The sequence below is a fragment of the Kogia breviceps genome, chromosome 19, assembly GCF_026419965.1.
Source record: "Kogia breviceps isolate mKogBre1 chromosome 19, mKogBre1 haplotype 1, whole genome shotgun sequence".
Classification (NCBI taxonomy): domain Eukaryota; kingdom Metazoa; phylum Chordata; class Mammalia; order Artiodactyla; family Physeteridae; genus Kogia; species Kogia breviceps.
In genome coordinates, this window is record NC_081328.1 from 25,444,582 (window position 1) to 25,463,474 (window position 18,893).

General features: G+C 42.2%; 1 long non-coding RNA gene across 1 annotated transcript; it reads right to left on the reverse strand.

The window, feature by feature from the left end:
• Positions 1-1,471: 1,471 nt before the first annotated feature.
• On the reverse strand, positions 1,472-17,987 carry LOC136793193 (uncharacterized). The gene is made up of 3 exons (XR_010838155.1): positions 17,395-17,987; positions 14,713-14,825; positions 1,472-2,037 (listed from the first exon to the last, which is right to left on the reverse strand). It is a non-coding gene; the product is annotated as an uncharacterized lncRNA (long non-coding RNA).
• Between the last annotated feature and the right edge of the window lie 906 nt (positions 17,988-18,893).

Below are 18,893 nucleotides of genomic sequence, written 5' to 3' on the forward strand. Positions count from 1 at the left end.
CCTGTGCTCCGCAACGGGAGAGGCCACAACAGTGAGAGGCCCGCGTACTGCAAAAAAAAAAAAAAAAAAAAAATTTGAATCACCTTTTGAGATAACAATATATGACGGTGTAAAATCAGTATTAGAAATGCCCCATTCTATAATATTCATACTCTTTTACCAGTAATTTTGCCACAATTTAATTAACTCAAAATTCAGACAAAGTTTTAAACAAACAAAAAAAATACTCATTACATAGTTATATATAATCAGACACAATAAAAGGGATCAGAATGCCAAAATATGGGAGATTGGTTGAATAAATCATGCTATACATCCTTAATGAAGTATGCATCTATTAAAAATTATGTTTACAGGGACTTCCCTGGCAGTCCGGTGGTTAGGACTCAGTGCTTTCACTGCTGGGGTCCAGGTTTGATCCCTGGTCAGGGAACTAAGATACCGCAAGCCACGTGGCACAGCCAGAAAAAAAAAAATTATGTTTACAAAGAGACCACGGTAACTTAGAAAACTGCTTACCCTGTTAAATAAAAATATAGGGATATAAACGTGCAGTACAGTTACAAGTAACCTATATATAGAAAGAAAACAAAACAAAAAAATCAAACATTAAAATCCAAACCCCAATGGCTTTTTGGTTAATAAGAATTTTAAGGATTATTTTTCCTACATTTCTTTATCTTCCAAGTTTTCTTACTATTATACTTTTATTATATTAGAAATAAAAAATAAATCCTATTCTCTTGTCTCTTTAGGTACCTACATTCAACCCACCTCATAGAGCTCAGTTTAATCCTTCCTCCTATACAAAAGCTTTTCCTGATTGCCCTCTCTCTCTTTTGTATTATTGTTATTACCACTTAAAATGGAAAGTCAGCTTTTTTGACTTACCACCATCAAGGGGAATCCTCTGCTGGAGGAGTCTTGGGGTCTAAAGTAGGCTAGATCTCCCCTCTCCCTGCTCCTTGGCAGATACGATGTAGTCCTATGATCTGGGCACACTAATCAGATGACATGAAGCATGGGATATGCTTTAAAATAGTCCATTTCAGGGGATGGAGGGTAGACTAGGTGAAATAAGTTTGTTCATGAATCGATTAACTGTTGAAAAGAGTGAAAGAAGCATAGTGGTTCATTATACCATTGTTTCTACTTTTGTATTTGTTTGAAATTTTCCATACTGTAACTAAAAAAATAAAGATACTTAGAATTTACTCCAGTTTCTGAAACTGGCTAACTATGCAACTTCAACAGTTCATTTAAATAGGGCATTAACAACTGGGAACAAAGTCATTAGTAAATTTTAAGGCAGGAGGCAAATGTTATCACCGGCATCATTTAGGGCTGTTTCCATTCCAAGTGAAGGAAAATCTAATTCAAAATGGTTTAAGCAATTTATTGGATCCCATTCATGAAAAGTTAGAAAATATGACTCTCTTCAGCTTGTTAACCTAAAACAATAAACAGCCGGTTATTTTATCAGCAAAATGGGTTTATTTGGGAGCAGCAAAAAATTGTAATTTGGGACATGCAATTACGGAAAACCACATGCAAGTCCCAGTAAAGCAAAGGAGAGGAACCCTCTTTAATAGAGGAGAAGGGGAAGTTGGGAGGGGCTATTACAAACAAAATGTCCACTAGAGGAAAACTGGAAGTTTCCCAGTATAGTGGCTTTTCATTGGCTGAGTCGTGACAGTCTCTCATTGGCTGAGCTGTTGCCAAGCAGAGAATCTTTTTCCTTCCTTCTGGAGGTGATAAAGTATTGTCACTTCCTGCTGGAGACGCAAGGTACGTCTCTTCCGGTTGGGATCTGAATTGTATGTGCATGAGATCTCCCCTTTCTGGCCTCTTGACTATTTTAGTAGGGTTTCCCTTTATTAATTTTCACAAGGCGTCGCTCGAGCCAGGGTTCAAACATGCCATTGCACTGGGACTCTCTATATCTCTCTGTCTCTTGGCTCTGCCTTCTGCCAAGTTAGCTTCATCCTTGGACTTCACAAGGTGCCTCCTCAGGTTCACATCTGATCTGGTTCAAGTCTAGCAAAAACAAGAGAGTGGCAGTTGCTGTTGCCGCCCCCTCCCCCATGCATATACACACACACACACACACACACACACACACACACACACAATTACATTCACCTTTGTATCCCACCATCACCCAACACAGTCCTCACACATGAAAGGGGTTCAACAAATGCTTCTAAATGCTTTTTCGAATGGAAAATTTTTTGCCAGTGTACAACTACAGGGCCAACCAGGCAGACTTGAAAAAGGAATTTTGTGACATCATAGAGAGAAATTTCGTTAGACATGTCTGATGACTAATGTCTGATAATCCCATGGGGGATAATGCCATTTGCCAGCCTTCCCAAGAGATAAGCCTTTACAAAAACAAAAACAAAAACACAAACTTCCTCTTTCTGTGGAATGATTAACAATAACAGCAGCTAGTGTTGCTTGAGGGCTTACTGTATGCCCATCACATTTCATCATCACAATAACCCTATTATTATCCTCATTTTACAAATGAGGAAGTTGAGGCACAGAACAATTAAGTCAATTACTGTAGGTCATCTGGCTAGTAGTAACCTGAGCCAGGATTGAATTCTGGTGCCAGAGCTCCCTTTTTTAATCTCTCTCCTTCTAGGTCTTGCCGATACTTCCAAGCAGTCTTTCTCAAACACTCTCCCTTGCAAGTCAGCCTCCAGTACCTGGCCATTAAGTGTTACAAGTTCTCACAGGATTCTTCCTAGGCCCTCCCCTCCTCTCACTGTCTAGATTCTATCCCTGTGCAATTGCATGAAGGCCCTTGAGTTCAGTTGCCATCAGTATCAGGACTGCATTTGCCTACATACAGTTGGCTTTCTGTACCCATGGATGTGGAACCCACGGATACAGAGGGCCAACTATGCCATTTTGTATAAGGGACTTGACCTTAGATTTTTGGCATCCTTTTGGGGAGGGTTCTGGAACTGTTAGGGGAACCACTGACCAAAACCACCCACCCTGGCCAGACATGATCGTAAACATTTGCATGAGTTATCTTACAACAGGAGGTCCTGGTAAGGAACGTGGAACTAATAAGCTACCGCCAACTGGAAGAACTTGGTAAAGGTCAAAAGGAGAGAGGAGACTCCAGTCCATATGTCCTACCAACCTCTCAGAATCCTTCTTGCTGGAATCCATCTTAGCTGAGCAATGGCCACCAGGAAGGACCCTGAGTCAGAATGATTGACCAGAGACAACCTGGAAACTAACCCCATTACCCTAAAACCTGAGACTGTGAGCCACGTGGCAGAGCAGTTCTCCTGGGTTCCCTTACCCTGATGCTCTCCGCCCGGGCACCCCTTCCCAATAAAGTCTCTTGCTTTGCCAGCACGTGTCTCCTTGGACAATTCATTTCTGAGTGTTAGACAAGAGCCCTGGGAGGGATCCCCTTTCCTGCAACAGAACTAATCCCCCATGGATACTGAGGGACGACTGTACAGCTAAAAAAGTGACTATACTAGCTTAACCAAACGGGGGCTTGTTTTTCTAGGAAGATTAAAAATACTATATATATATCTATATATGTATATGTATAGCCATACATGTATACATACAGCTGATTTATTTTGTTATACAGCAGACACTAACACACCATTGGAAAGCAATTATACTCCAATAAAGATGTTAAAAAAAAAAATACATGGGGCTTCCCTGGTGGCGCAGTGGTTGAGAGTCCGCCTGCTGATACAGGGAACACGGGTTCGTGCCCCAGTCTGGGAAGATCCCACATGCCGCGGAGCAGCTAGGCCTGTGAGCCATGGCTGCTGAGCCTGCGTGTCCAGAGCCTGTGCTCCGCGACGGGAGAGCCACAACAGTCAAGAGGCCCGCGTACCAAAAAAAAAAAAAAAAAAAAAAAAAAAATACATGATCTGGGCTCTGCCATGTCATCAGCGTCCTAGGGACCCTTGACCGCTCCTCTCCACCATCCTCACATGTAGCTTTCATTCTCATGCTCTTTTTGCCTTAAATAGCAAGGTAGATGCTCTGCCCCCAGCTTCAAGTTCATATTCCAGGCAGGTAGATGGGGGAATGACAAAAGTTTATGAAAGCCTAATCTATCACTTTGTATAAAGTTTCCTGGAACTCTTACCTGGCTACTTCTGTTTACCTCTTTGGTCACAGCTGGCAATTTCCAGCAGCCAGGAAGTCAGGGAAGGTATATTTAACTGGGCACATGGTATCCTGAACAAATTTGAGACTCTGATAGAATGGAGGAAATTTATATATATACAATGAAATACTATTCAGCCATGAGAAAGAAGGAAATTCAGCCATTTGCATCCAACAACATGGATGGAACTTGAGGGCATAATGCTAAGTGGTAAGTCAGACAGACAAAGACAAATACTATATGATATCACTTGTATGTGGAATTTAAAAAGCTGAACTAAAAACAGAGAATAGAATGGTGGTTACCAGAGGCTGGGGGCGTGGGGTCAGGTGGGTGGGGGAACTGGGAGATGTTTAAGGGTGCAAACTTGCTACTAGTAAATAAAAATGTTCTGGAGATCTAATGCATAGCATAGTACTTATAGTCAACAATGCTCTTTTATAAACTTCAAAATTGCTAAGAGACTAGATTTTAATTGTTCTCATCACAAAAAAGATATGATAATTAGGTGACGTGATAGAGGTGTTAGCAAACACTATTGTAGTAATCATATTGCAACACAGAAATGTGTCAAACCAACACACTATACACCTTAAACTTACACAATGTCATATGTCAATTATATCTCAATTGGGAAAAAAAAGGAAGAGAAATGATATTGGGAAGGCAATCAACACACCATTTATATACCACTGACCTCAAATTTATAATTCTATCTCAGACCCCTGCACAAATTGAAGTTGAGTTCAGTTTATGCTGGACTCTTTCCTGTTGCAATAGTATTACTGAATAAAGTCTAGCCTCACCACTTTAGCTAGTGTTCAGCTTTGTTTATCTTTGATACCACGTGTTGTTGAGGCACACATTCTCTGCCCTTTTCTTGCAGGATCTTTTTGATCTTCAAATGTCCTTTTTTTTTTTTCTATTGCAAAATCAAAAGCTATAGTTTCCCAACGTTTCTTAAGTAGGCTTCAGGAGCTTAGGTTGGAAAGTCAAAAGTTAACTGTTCCTTTCTGTTTGCATTCCTGCTTTAACAACTCCAATTCTTCCCAAGGCGTTTAAGATGTCTCTGGATGATTAGGTGAAGGATCACGTCCTCAGTGGAATAGAGAAGAAAGCCACAATGATTAATAATTTCAAAATATTATCTTGCTGTAGATACAGAATGCTTGTGGCAATAAATATAAAGAGAAGCCAACAATAGATGAATGACATAAACCATTATATATCAATTTCATGGAATTGCGAGTCAATAAATTACATAATTTCAAAAATTACATAAACAACTGGAAAGTTTATTGTTGTTTTACTTACTATTACTGGTTTATCATTATTTATTTATTTGGCTGCGTTGGGTCTTAGTTGCAGCACGTAGGATCTTCATTGTGGCAGGAGGGATCTTTCGTTTTGGTGCACGGGCTCTCCATTGCGGTGCGCCGGCTTCTCTAGTTGTGGCGCGTGGGCTCCAGAGTGAGCGGGCTCAGTAGTTGTGGTGCATGGGCTTAGCTGCCCTGCAGCATGTGGGATCTTAGTTCCCCAACCAGGGATCAAACCCAACCCACATCCCCTGCACTGGAAGGTGGATTCTTAACCACTGGACCACCAGGGAAGTCCCTATTACCGGTTTATCATAAAGGATACAATTCAGGAATAGCCAGATAGAAGAGATGCATAGCGTACAGTATGGGGTGAGGGACACAGAGCTTCCATGAACTCTCTGGGTGCATTACCCTCCCAGCACCTTGATGTGTTCACCAATCTGGAAGCTCTCAGGATCCTGTTGTTTAGGGGTTTTGTGGAGGTTTCATTACATACGCATAGGTCTTTGCCCATAAGTAGATAAAACTCAAAACACAGGGGCTTTTATCATTGTTCAATTCTCCCACCACTGCTAGGAAAACAGCATGCAATTCAGCCCACCTCGCTGATTTGTTTTTACTTTCTTTGATCAGAGAGGTGGCCTTCCAAACAGGATGTTATCCGTTTACCTTACAACTGCCATCCATAAACCAGGCAGCTCTTTGTTGGTCAGTTGAGAGCTGTTTACAGGGCACTGGCCAAGTGATGACAGAATCTGGCGGCTCCTCATACAAAGTCAGTCCTAGGGGAAAAGAGGCTCCCTACTGGTGAGTACATGATCCTTACATTCCACAGGTAGCATGATTCTGTATAAACCATTTTTCCATTCTATTTTTTAATTGAAGTATAGTTTCTCTTTTTTTTTTTCATTTCCATTTTATTATGGAACTCTTCTGGGCATTGCCCTCCCTGATAGAGTGTTTTTCTGATGTCATTCAAGACATCATAGACATTTCTGGTCTCAAAATTATTTTCTATCCTTCAGTCACAGGGGCAGTTTTAATTAATGTCTGATAGCAAGCTAGTAATTGCCCCTCAGATGGCAATTTGCTAAAGACCTAGTACTCAACGCTGGGAGGTGCTCACAGGCTTTTGCAATAAACCCTCGTCTCTGCTCCGCACACAGCTATTGCATAGAGAATTTGCCCATGTCAGCACTCAGGCAGTCTTATTGGTTCCAATTCAGCACATCCAATTAATACTGCCTGAAGGGTAGATTTATACACTTTCTGTTTTCAAAAACAGTTCCCTAGTCAGGCACAATGTCCAGCCCCATAATCATTCAAAAAAAGAGATGCAACCACTTCACATATACGAATTTTCATCTAAAATTCACCTTAAACCCATCGATCTTTACATCTCTAACTGTAGGCTGGGGAGGTGTTCCCGAGTCAGACATGATATCCATCCCACAGACCATTCATATGAAGGAGACAGTTTCAACCTTACGATTTTCATCCAAACCTCCATCTAAATTCTATCAGTTTATCACTATATTCTCTCTATCTAACTGAGGCCCACCTCAGGCTTCACTGATGCATTTTTGGTACCACGGTGCTTGGGTATTCCACATCAAGGAGTCCCAGAGACCTTTCTCCTTCACTCGCTGATCATTTCACCCACTCAAGTATACGACGTGTTCGGTCCCCAGCAAGGGGATAAGCCTGGGGACCCTGGCCCTTTGTCAGGTGTGATAAGAGAACAAAATTCAACCGAGTAAAATTTAAAGACCTTGTTGGCTTTATTCAGAGATTCATAAATTGGGGAGCATCAATCTAGCAATACATAGATAGGAGCCTCAAAGAACTATACAAGGCAAGAAATTTTATAGGCAGAAGGGAGCAGGAACAAGGAAGTTACACTGGGCATTTGCTGATTTGTTAAGGCAGGGTTTCTTTCCTTACATGGAGCAAAGGGAAGTCTTAGAAGAGCTGGGCCGGGTAATTTGTGCTGAGCAGGCAAGAGCTGATGGGTTGTCTTACGTCCTCCTTTTCCAGGAGATCCCAGCATAAAAACTTAGTGAAGTTTTGGTTTGATGACATGTGGTTTAGCGTGAGTGACTCCATCTTGGCCCTAATCTGGTTACTTTAACAGTCTTCATCTTGGTTTACAGCCTAGCTATTGCCCCAACCTACTCCAGGTCAGGTTTCTCATTGTAATCTTTGTCTGCCAGCGTGTTTTTTTTTTGTTTTTTTTTTTGCAGTACACGGGCCTCTCTCTGCTGTGGCCTCTCCCATTGCAGAGCACAGGCTCTGGACGCACAGGCTCAGGGGCCATGGCTCACGGGCCCAGCCGCTCCGTGGCATGTGGGATCCTCCCGCTCCCGGACTGGGGCACGAACCCATGTCCCCTGCATCGGCAGGTGGACTCTCAACCACTGCGCCACCAGGGAAGCCCTTTCACCCATTTTTAAACTGGATCGTTTGTTTTTTTGATATTGAGCTCCATGAGCTGTTTGTATATTTTGGAGATCAATCCTTTGTCTGTTGTTTCATTCGCAAATATTTTCTCCAATTCTGAGGGTTGTCTTTTTGTCTTGTTTATAGTTTCCTTTGCTGTGCAAAAACTTTTAAGTTTAATTAAATCCCATTTGTTTATTTTTGTTTTTATTTCTGTTACTCTAGGAGGTGGGTCAAAAAAGATCTTGCTGTGGCTTATGTCAAAGAGTATTTTTCCTATGTTTTCCTCTAAGAGTGTTATAGGGTCTGGTCTTATTTAAGTCTTTAATCCATTTGGAGTTTATTTTTGTGTATGGTGTTAGATAGTGTTCTAATTTCATTCTTTTACATGTAGCTGTCCTATTTTCCCAGCACCACTTGTTGAAGAGGCTGTCTTTTCTCCATTGTATGTTCTTGCCTCCTCTGTTGTAAATTAGGTGCCTGTATGTGTGTGGGTTTATCTCCGGGCATTCTATCTCGTACTACTGATCTATATTTCTGTTTTTGTGCAATTACCATACTCTCTTCATTACTGTAGCTTTGTGGTATAGCTTGAAGCCTGATTCCTCCAACTCAGTTTTTCTTTCTCCAGATTGCTTTGGCTATTTGGGGTCTTTTGTGTTTCCATACAAATTGTAAAATTTTTTGTTCTAATTCTGTGAAGAATGACATTGGTAGTTTGATAGGGATTGCACTGAATCTGCAGATTGCTTTGGTTAGTATAGTCATTTTCACAATATTGATTCTTCCATCTCAGAACATGGTATATTTCTCCATCTGTTTATGTCATCTTTGATTTCTTTCATCAGTGTTTTATAGTTTTCTGAGTACAAGTCTTTCACCTCCTTAGGCAGGGTTATTCCTAGGTATTTTATTCTTTTTGTTGCAATGGTAAATGGAAATGTTTCCTTAATTTCTCTTTCTGATTTTTCACTGTTGGTGTATAGGAATGCCAGAGATTTCTGTGCATTAATTTTGTATCCTGCAACATTACCAAATTCATTGAATGGTGACATCTTTAGGATTTTCTGTGTACAGTATCATGTTATTGGCAAACAGTGACAGTTTTACTTCTTCTTTTCCAATTTGTATTCCTTTTATTGCTTTTTCTTCTCTGATTGCTGTGGCGAGGACTTCCAAAACTATGTTGAATAAGAGTGGCGAGAGTGGACATCCTTGTCTTGTTCCTGATCTTAGTGGAAATGCTTTCAGTTTTTCACCATTGACTATGATGCTTGCTGTGGGTTTGTCATGTATGGCCTTTATTATGTTGAGGCAGGTTCCCTCTATGCCCATATTCTGGAGAGTTTTCATCATAAACCAGTGTTGAATTTTGCCAAAAATTTTTCTGCATCTATTGAGATGATCATATGGTTTTTATTCCTTAATTTGTTAATGTAGTGTATCACACTGATTGATTTGCGTATACTGAAGAATCCTTGCATCCCTGGGATAAATGCCACTTGATCATGGTGTATGATCCTTTTAATGTGATGTTGGATTCTGTTTGCTAGTATTTTGTTCAGGATTTTTACATCTATGTTCATCAGTGATATTGGTCTGTAATTTTCTTTTTTGTGTGTGATTATCTTTGTCTGGTTTTGGTGTCTGGGTGATGGTGGCTTCGTAGAATGAATCTGGGAGTGTTTCTCCCTCTGCAATTTTTTGGAGGAGTTTGAGAAGGATCAGTGTTAGCTCTTCTCTAAATGTTTGACAGAATTCTCCTGTGAAGCCATCTGGTCCTGGACTTTTGTTTGTTGGAAGATTTTAAATTATGGTTTCAATTTCAGTGCTTGTGATAGGTCTGTTTACATTTTCTAATTCTTCCTGGTTCAGTCTTGGAAAATTGTACCTTTCCAAGAATTTGTCCATTTCTTCATGGTTGTCCATTTTATTGGCATATTGTTGTTTGTAGTAGTCTCTTATCATCCATTTTATTTCTGCAGTGTCAGTTGTGATTTCTCCTTTTTCATTTCTAATTTTATTGATTTGTGTCCTCTCCCTTTTTTTTCCTGATGAGTCTGGCTAAGGGTTTATCAATTTTGTTTATCTTCCCAAAGAACCAGCTTTTAGTTTTATTGATCTTTGTTATTGTTTTCTTCGTTTCTATTTCATTTATTTCTGCCTTGATCTTTAAGATTTCTTTACTTCTACTGACTTTGGGTTTTCTTTGTTCTTAATTCTCTAGTTGTTTAAAGTGTAGGGTTAGGTTGTTTTATTTGAGATTTTTCTTGTTTCTTGAGGTGAAACTGTATTGCTATAAACTTCCCTCTTAGAACTGTTTTTGCTGCGCCCCATAGACTGTGACTTGTCATGTTCTCATTGCCATTTGTTTCTATGTATTTTTAAATTTCTTCTTTGATTTCTTCCATGATCTCTTGGTTATTTAGTAGTGCACTGCTTAGCCTCCATGTATTTGTGTTTTTTACAGTTTTTTTTTCCTGTAATTGATTTCCAGTCTCATAGCATTGTGGTCAGAAAATATGTTTGATACTATTTTAATTTTCTTAAATTTTCCAAGTCTTGCTTTGTGACCCAAGATATGATCTATCCTGGAGAATGTTCTCTGTGCACTTGAGAAGAAAGTGTACTCAGCCACTTTTGGGTGGAATGTTCTAAATATCAATTAGATCTATCTGGTCTATTGTGTCATTTAAAGCTTGTGTTTCCTTATTTATTTTCCATTTGGATGATCTGTCCATTGGTGTAAGTGGGGTGTTAAAGTCCCCTACTATTATTGTGTTACTGCTGATTTCTCTCTTCATGGTTTCTAGCGTTTGCCATATGTATTGAGGTGCTCCTATGTTGGGTGCATAAACCTTTATAATTATTTTATCTTCTTCTTGGATTGATCCTTTGATCATTATGTAGTGTCCCTCCTTACCTCTTGTAACACTCTTTATTTTAAAGTCTATTTTACCTGATACGAATATTACTACTCCATCTTTTTATGATTTCCATTTGCATGGAATATACTTTTCCATCCTTTCACTTTCAGTCTGTATGTGTCCCTAGGACTGAAGTGAGTCTCCTGTAGGCAGCATATATATGGGTCTTGTTTTTGTATCCATTCAGCCAGTTTGTGTCTTTTGGTAGGGGCATTTAATCCATTTACATTCAAGGTTATTATCAATATGTATGTTCCTATTACCATTTTCTTAATTGTTTTGGGTTTGTTTTTGTAGGTCTTTTTCTTCTCTTGTGTTTCCCACTTAGAGAAGTTTCTTTAGCATTTGTTGTAAAGCTGGTTTGGTGGTGCTGAATTCTCTAGCTTTTGCTTGTCTGAAAAGCTTTTGACTTCTCCATTGAATCTGAATGAGATCCTTGCTGGGTAGAGTAATCCTGGTTGTAGGTGTTTTTCTTTCATCACTTTAAGTATATCCTGCCACTCTTTTCTGGCCTGCAGAGTTTCTGCTGAAAAATCAGCTGATAACCTTATGGGGATTCCTGTGTATGTTATTTTTTGCTGTTCCCTTGCTGCTTTTAATATTTTTTCTTTGAATTTAATTTTTGTTAGTTTGATTAATATGTCTTGGTGTGTTTCTTCTAGGGTTTATCCTGTATGGGATCCTCTGTGCTTCCTGGACTTGGGTGCCTATTTCCTTTCCCATGTTAGAGAAGTTTTCCTGTATAGTCTCTTCAAATATTTTCTCAGACCCTTTCTTTCTCTCTTCTTCTTCTGGGACCCCCTATAATTCGAATGTTGGCATGTTTAGTGCTGGCCCAGAGTTCTCTGAGATTGCCTTCAATTCTTTTTTTATTTAATAAATTTATTTATTTGTTTTTGGCTGCATTGGGTCTTCATTGCTGCACATGGGCCTTCTCTAGTTGCGTTGAGCAGGGGTTACTCTTCGCTGCAGTGCGTGGGCTTCTCATTGCGGTGGCTTCTGTTGTTGCAGAGCATGGGCTCTAGAGCACAGGCTCAGTAGTTGTGGCTCACAGGCTTAGTTGCTTCTCAGCATGTGGGGTCTTCCTAGACTAGGGCTCGAACTCGTGTCCCCTGAATTGGCTGGTGGATTCTTAACCACTGTGCCACCAGGGAAGCCCCCTGTCTTCAATTCTTTTCATTCTTTTTTCTTTATTCTGCTCCTTGGCAGATATTTCCACCATTTTGTCTTCCAACTCAGTTAGCCATTTTTCTGCCTCAGTTATTCTGTTATTGATTCCTTCTCATGTATTTTTCATTTCAGTTATTGTTTTGTTCATCTCTGTTTGTTTGTTCTTTACTTCTTCTAGATCTTTGTTAAGCACTTCTTGTATTTTCTCAATGCATGTCTCCATTCTATTTCTTAGATTCTGGATCATGTTCACTATCATTACTCTGATTTCTTTTTCAGGTAGGTTGCCTATTTCCTCATTTATTTGGTCTTGTAGGTTTTTACCTTGCTCCTTCATGTATGACATTTTTTTGTCAGCTTATTTATTTTATTTTTTTTGATGGGTGGGAATGTGTTCCTGTCTTACTGGTTGTTTGGCCTGAGGCTTCCAACATTGGGGTTTGTAGGCTATTGGGTAGAGCTGGTCCTTGGTGCTGAGATGAACTCCATGAGATTGCACTCCTATGAATATTCCCTGGGGTCTGAGGTTCTCTGTTAGTCCAGTGGTTGGGACTCAGAGCTCCCACCTCAGGAGCTTCGGCCCGACCCTGGGCTCGTGAACCAAGATCCTTCAAGCTGCCTGGGGCAGCAAGAAAAAAAAGTAAAAAATAAAATTAAGACTAGTAAACTAACAGATATGTTAGGAAGAATATAAAAATAAAAATATAGATGAATCAACAACCGGAAGGTACATCAGCACCACAATAGTAAAAAAGAGGAGGAGGGAAAAGAAAAAAAAAAGGGTGGGCAAGGCCTTGGCTGTGGAGGGCAGGGACTAAACAAGGGAAAGGTTTGGGCAGTGGGTGGGGCCAATGTTCAGGACCCACAGAGTCAGAAAAGGCCCTGGGAGCTGTGGGGTGTGGGGCTTAGGTTCAAGAAACAGAAGGGGTACCACCCATCCCTGGTCTCAGAGGGCAGGGGACCTCACCTGGGAGCCCAGCAGGCTTCCTGGGCTCAAGGGGGCAGGGCAAATGCCCTCCTCTCCTCTCCTGCTCCTCCAGTCTGGAAGGCCCCCTCCCGCCTGCCTCTTCTGATGTCCCCGGCCTCCCTCCTATGACCCCAAGGACCTGCACGGCCTGGAGGGGGCTTTGGAGAGCAGGGGATCAGCCTGGGAGCTCAGCAGCCTCCCTGTTCCCCACTGGGCATGGCAATTGCCCTCTGCTCCTCTCCCACTCCTCCCACCTTCCTCTCCTGTTTTCCCCTCGGCTTCCTCCCTAAGCCCCCAAGGACCCACACAACCTGGAGGGGGGTTTGGAGGGTGCTTTGGAGGGCAGGGGATTGGCCTGGGAGCTCAGCAGGCTCCCCAGGCCCAAGTGAGCAGGACAATCACCCTCCACTCCTCTCCTGCTCCTCCTGGATGGCTCCTCCCACCTGCCTCTCCTGATCTCCCCACCCGCAGGGGCGCCAATCCTGTCTGGCCTCCATTTCTCCTCCCCCCTTAGTCCCCCTATATCCTACCAGTTCACTTTGGCATTCCTCCCGTCGCCTTGGGCATCAGAGTCCCCCACCAGCAGCCGGCAGGCGCCCTAGTTGTGGGGAGATGCTAATTCCGCGTCTTCCCACACCACCATCTTGACTCCCTCTATTTTATATATAGTAGTGTGCATATGTTAAACTGAAACTCCTAATTTCTCCCTCCCCCCAACCTTTCCCCTTTGGTAACCGTAAGTTTGTTTTCGAAGTCTGTGAGTCTGTTTCTGTTTTGTAAATAAGTTTATTTGTGCCATCTTTTTAGATTCCACATATAAGTGATATCATATGATATTTGCCTTTCTCTGTCTGACTTCACTTAGTATGATAATCTCTAGGTTCACCCACGTTGCTGCAAATGGTATTATTTCATTCTTTTTTTATGGCCGAGTAACATTCCATTGTATATACATATCCCACCTTCTTTATCCATTCCTATGTCGATGGACATTTGGTTGCTTCCATGTCTTGTCTATTGTAAATAGTGCTCCAGTGAACACTGGGGTGCATATAGCTTTTCAAATTATGGTTTTCTCCAGATACATGCCCAGGAGTGGGATTGCTGGATCATGTGGTAGTTCTATTTTTAGTTTTGTTTTTTTTTAAACATCTTTATCGGAGTATAATTGCTTTACAATGGTGTGTTAGTTTCTATTGTATAACAAAGTGAATCAGCTATACGTATACATGTATCTCCATATCTCCTCCCTCTTGCGTCTCCCTCCCACCCTCCCTATCCCACCCCTCTAGCTGGTCACAAAGCACCACACTGATCTCCCTGTGCTATGGGGCTGCTTCCCACTAGCTATCTATTTTACATTTGGTAGTGTATATATGTCCATGCCACTCTCTCACTTTGTCCCAGCTTACCCTTCCCCCTCCCCATGTCCTCAATTCTATTCTCTACATCTGCGTCTTTATTCTATTTTTAGTTATTTTAAGGAACCTCCATACTGTTCTCCATAGTGGTTGTACCAATTTACATTCCCACCAACAATGTAGGAAGGTTCCCTTTTCTCCACACCCTCTCCAGCATTTATTGTTGTAGACTTTTTAATGATGGCCATTCTGACCACTGTGATGTGATACCTCATTCAGAAGGGCTTTTGTATTGGCACACTCAGCCTACAACCTGCTCGATTACCTATCCTACAGCATAGATAGACCTCCATAAAGTGTAACTGACCTTGCAACAGATGGCCCTAAGTCAGGGGCACAATTCCTCGTGAGAAATACAATTCTTGTTCTTGCTGTCATTGAAGACGTTGCTCCCAAGGCTTCTGCAACAGTGAACTACATCTGCCAACAAAGTTGGAAAGAGAAGAGCACAAATGAAAAGGTCAAGTTTCTGAAACGAGAAAATGTGGCAAATTTTCACACACAGATACGGCAAAAAGTGGGTATCACTGAATGGTGAAATCCCAGTCAGAGCCAATGAGGAAGGTAAGCACCTGGAACTAAGCAAACTCAAGCACAGCTCAGGGACTGCACAATTTGGAGGAGGTCCATTGTGTTCATTCCTCATTCCCGCTCTGGAGTGCCAGTCAGCCAAACAACCAGCGAACCCTGAAGGCCTACCCTGTACCAGGGCCACAGGAAGTAATCACTAGAAGACTGAGGATCACAGAGTACGGGTAGAGGGCTATGAGACTGGGTAAGGGGGCTCCTAACTTCCCAGGGGAATCAGGGAAAGCTTATGAGAGAAGGTCAGGTTTATGCTGAAACCTGAAAGATGAGTAAGAAAGTAGCTACGTGGGGAGGGGCAGGAGGTCTTTCAATAAGAAGGACACATGAAAAGTCCAGTGTTGGGTGCTGAAGATGGAGAGGGGAAAGGCTTCTTCCCTGTTTCTGGCTTTAAGTCTTCCTGAAGACTCAGATCTCTTGCCCCACTTTAATCCTCCCTAATGAGGAAGGCTGAGTTACCTGATGGGTATCTGTTTTGTGGCAGTCTCAGCCTATTGACAGCGATGCTACCTATCTGCTAGGAATGCCTGCGGGCACTCACCTAGGCCCCTGCTCCTTGTGTAGAGCCTACACTCTTCCCCTACTGGAGCCAGTGTTGTGGCTGGATTAGCTCTTGTGGTTCTGATCATGACTGCAAGATGCACCTCACAGCAACCCTCAGGGAACTTTGAAAAAGCAAGGTTGATTACTCAGAAGCCCTGGAGGGTACAGGCATGCCTGGGGCCTACATACTGAGGTTATGAATAAAGAGAAAGAGAGTGCATACCTGGGTTCTGCCTTTACTGGGGTGCCTAGAGTTTCATGAGTTCACTCTTTATTGGTTAATTTAGAACACAGGATTGGGAATGAAGGAGCAGGAAGGGAAAAAGCAGGATCACTCAAGTGGTCAGTTATCTAGGTCACCCAGGGCTTTGTAAAGGGGGAACTTCATAGGTGCAGTGGCCTGGCTCTTTATGTACTTGTGTAGCTGGCAATGTGTTTATTCAATCGAAAGTTTAACGTCAGGCACCTACATTACAATCAAATAAGCTAAATGTCAGGCACTTACACTACAATATCATCCAAAGTTTAGTGCAGAAAATAGAAAGCACTGTAGATATTTTAGATAGGAAAGGATTTATCAGTATCAGTGCTCACTACTTCATTGGAAAGACTGGAAGGAGGGAAGAAAGGGCTCGAGGATAGGGTCTCCAGGGGTGAGTCCAAGAACATAGAACTCGTCCACTACTGCAGCTCCTACCACTGGAACACTGATTTTACATAGACCACCATAGTTGTAAGTCAGGGACCAGGAGCCCTCAGGCAAGAAGATGCCACCCCAAAAGATCCTTCATACACAGGAAGAATGGGTACTGGAACGTTGCTGCTGAAAAATCTCACGATTCTACAACCTGGCTTGCGAGAAAAAAAACCCAAAAGGGCCACCATCTAATTTCCACCTTATTTACAACAGGAACCCTAGCTACAAAGGCATCTGTGAGTATAGTTTTGGCTTTCTGACCTCTGCACTCCAGAAGGTGCCTATGAGGGTGGGCTGGCAGTTAAAAGCTAATTCATAGTGTTCATCACACTTGGGCACAGATGGTGGTCTATATTTCTTGACTGGGTGGAGCCAATCTAGCATGAATGCTGGCTTGGGGGGATTTGGCTTTCTTTTTCCCTCTCTACCAGGATGAGCAGGAGGCAGTGTGTGCCCTACACACTGTACCTTTCCCTTGGATGGGCTGGTCCAAGGTCAAGACTGGGTATTTGGAATTAGCAAGTGCATTCTGATTCAAACACTGAGCTATGTCTTCCAACTTATTTTGGTTTTCTTATCTGCTGACTTTATTGTGTTTTCTTTCTTTTTTTTTTTTGCGGTATGCAGGCCTCTCACTGCTGTGGCCCCTCCCATTGCGGAGCACAGGCTCCGGACGAGCAGGCTCAGCGGTCATGGCTCACGGGCTCAGCTGCTCCGTGGCATGTGGGATCCTCCCGGACCGGGGCACGAACCCGTGTCCCCTGCATTGGCAGGCGGACTCTCAACCACTGCGCCACCAGGGAAGCCCCTATTGTGTTTTCAATTGTTTCAGAACTTGGGTAAGGAAGAGGATACAATTTATAGGGCCCTCTCCAGAAACCCAACTTCTAATAGCCCTGCAGTGAAAAGAGAAAGGGGTAGAGAGACACCAATGAGGCTGAAGAGGGCCCTGATTCTATTAGGCCTTTGGATCTGGTTAAGGATTTTGGACTTGAACCTAAGGCCATGGAGAAGCCCATTCTTCCACCTCAGGAGTGTGAGGTGTGAGGAGAGCCTGAAAGTCTACACATCACCATACTTTCTCCTCTGACTCCTCTCATGACAAGACGAGTTCTGAGGTGAAGAAAGATAGAGGGAGGTACGAGAAAATAAGTGCTGGCCCACCTGGTAGACAGTCTCTCAATGGCTCTCAGCGATGTCTGCTTCCTGTATTCACACCCTGTGTAATTCCCTCCACTTGAATGGGGCAGGACATACTGACTTGCTTCTTAAGAATAGAACAGGCAAAGGTGATAAGATAGCACACCAGGATTCGGCTATAAAGGGCGGTGACCTGTACCTTGCTCACTTTCTCTCCCTGATTCTTCTCTCTCACTTTGCCACGTCATGTGCTGCCCTGTGGAGAGATTCACATGGCAAATAACTGAGAGAGGGCCTCAGTCCAACCGCCTGTGATGAGCTGAGTCTTGCCAACAATCTCATGAGCGAGCTCGAAAGCAGACCCTTCCCCAGTTGAGCCTTGAGATGACTGCAGCTCTGGCTAATACCTTGATGGCAGCCCCATGACAGACCCCAATTTGACCTACAGAAATGATCAGATAATAATGTTCTAAGACACTACATTTCTGGGTGATTTATTATGCAGCAATAGATAACGAATACTAACCCATCAAATAAGGAGTCCCTAGGTCTCTCTGGACTTTGCTTCTTACCAAAGTGGTTGGTCCAAAAAAACAAATAAACAAAAACAAACAAAGAAAAAAACCAAAGTGATTGGTCCATCCTGCAGCAGGGGACCACAACAAAATCTAGGTGCCTCTGCCATTAGTGAATAAGAGCCCCAAGGAAGGTTCCCAATACAGACAGTCCACGACTTACAATGGTTTGACTTACAATTTTTCGACTTTAGATGGCGCAAAAACAATATGCATTCAGTAGAAACCATACATCAGATTTTGAATTGTGATCTTTCCCCAGGCAGCGACACCTGGTACAACACTCTCTTCTGATGCTGGGCAGCAGCAGCCACAGCTCCCAGTCGGCCACATGATCATGAGACACTGACAACCATTCTTTCACTTTCAGTACAGTATTCAACAAATTACATGAGATATTCAACAGTTTATTATAAAATAGGCTTTGTGTTGGATGATTGTGCCCAACCGTACGTAGGCTAACAGAAGTGTTCTGAGCATGTTTAAGGTACGTTAGGCTAAGCTAGGTAGGTTAGGTATACTAAATGCAGTTTTGACTTATTTTCAACTTACGATGGATTTATCAGGATGTAACCACATCAAAGTTGAGGAAGATCTGTTCTTATTGCTCAAGATCCCAGCATCTACCTCCCTTAGGCACCTGAACAACTAAACAGACCATATGGACCCACAACATCCAATCTTCCAGAATAAGAACTAAGGGACAATCTAAAAATTAACCAAAAGAACAGGATGGGGAATGAGATTATTCTATAACTACCCTCATTCAAAGATAAGTATACATAAACAAGCAAACACAATAAACATGAAAAAACACACACACAACCAACCTCAAATAAAATGGAAGAAATCAACACAAAATACAAAAGATAGATGAAACAGATGAGAAACATTCCTTGGAAGGTTTGTACTAGGAAACTCTAAACACTTTGCTTCCTCTCAAGGAAA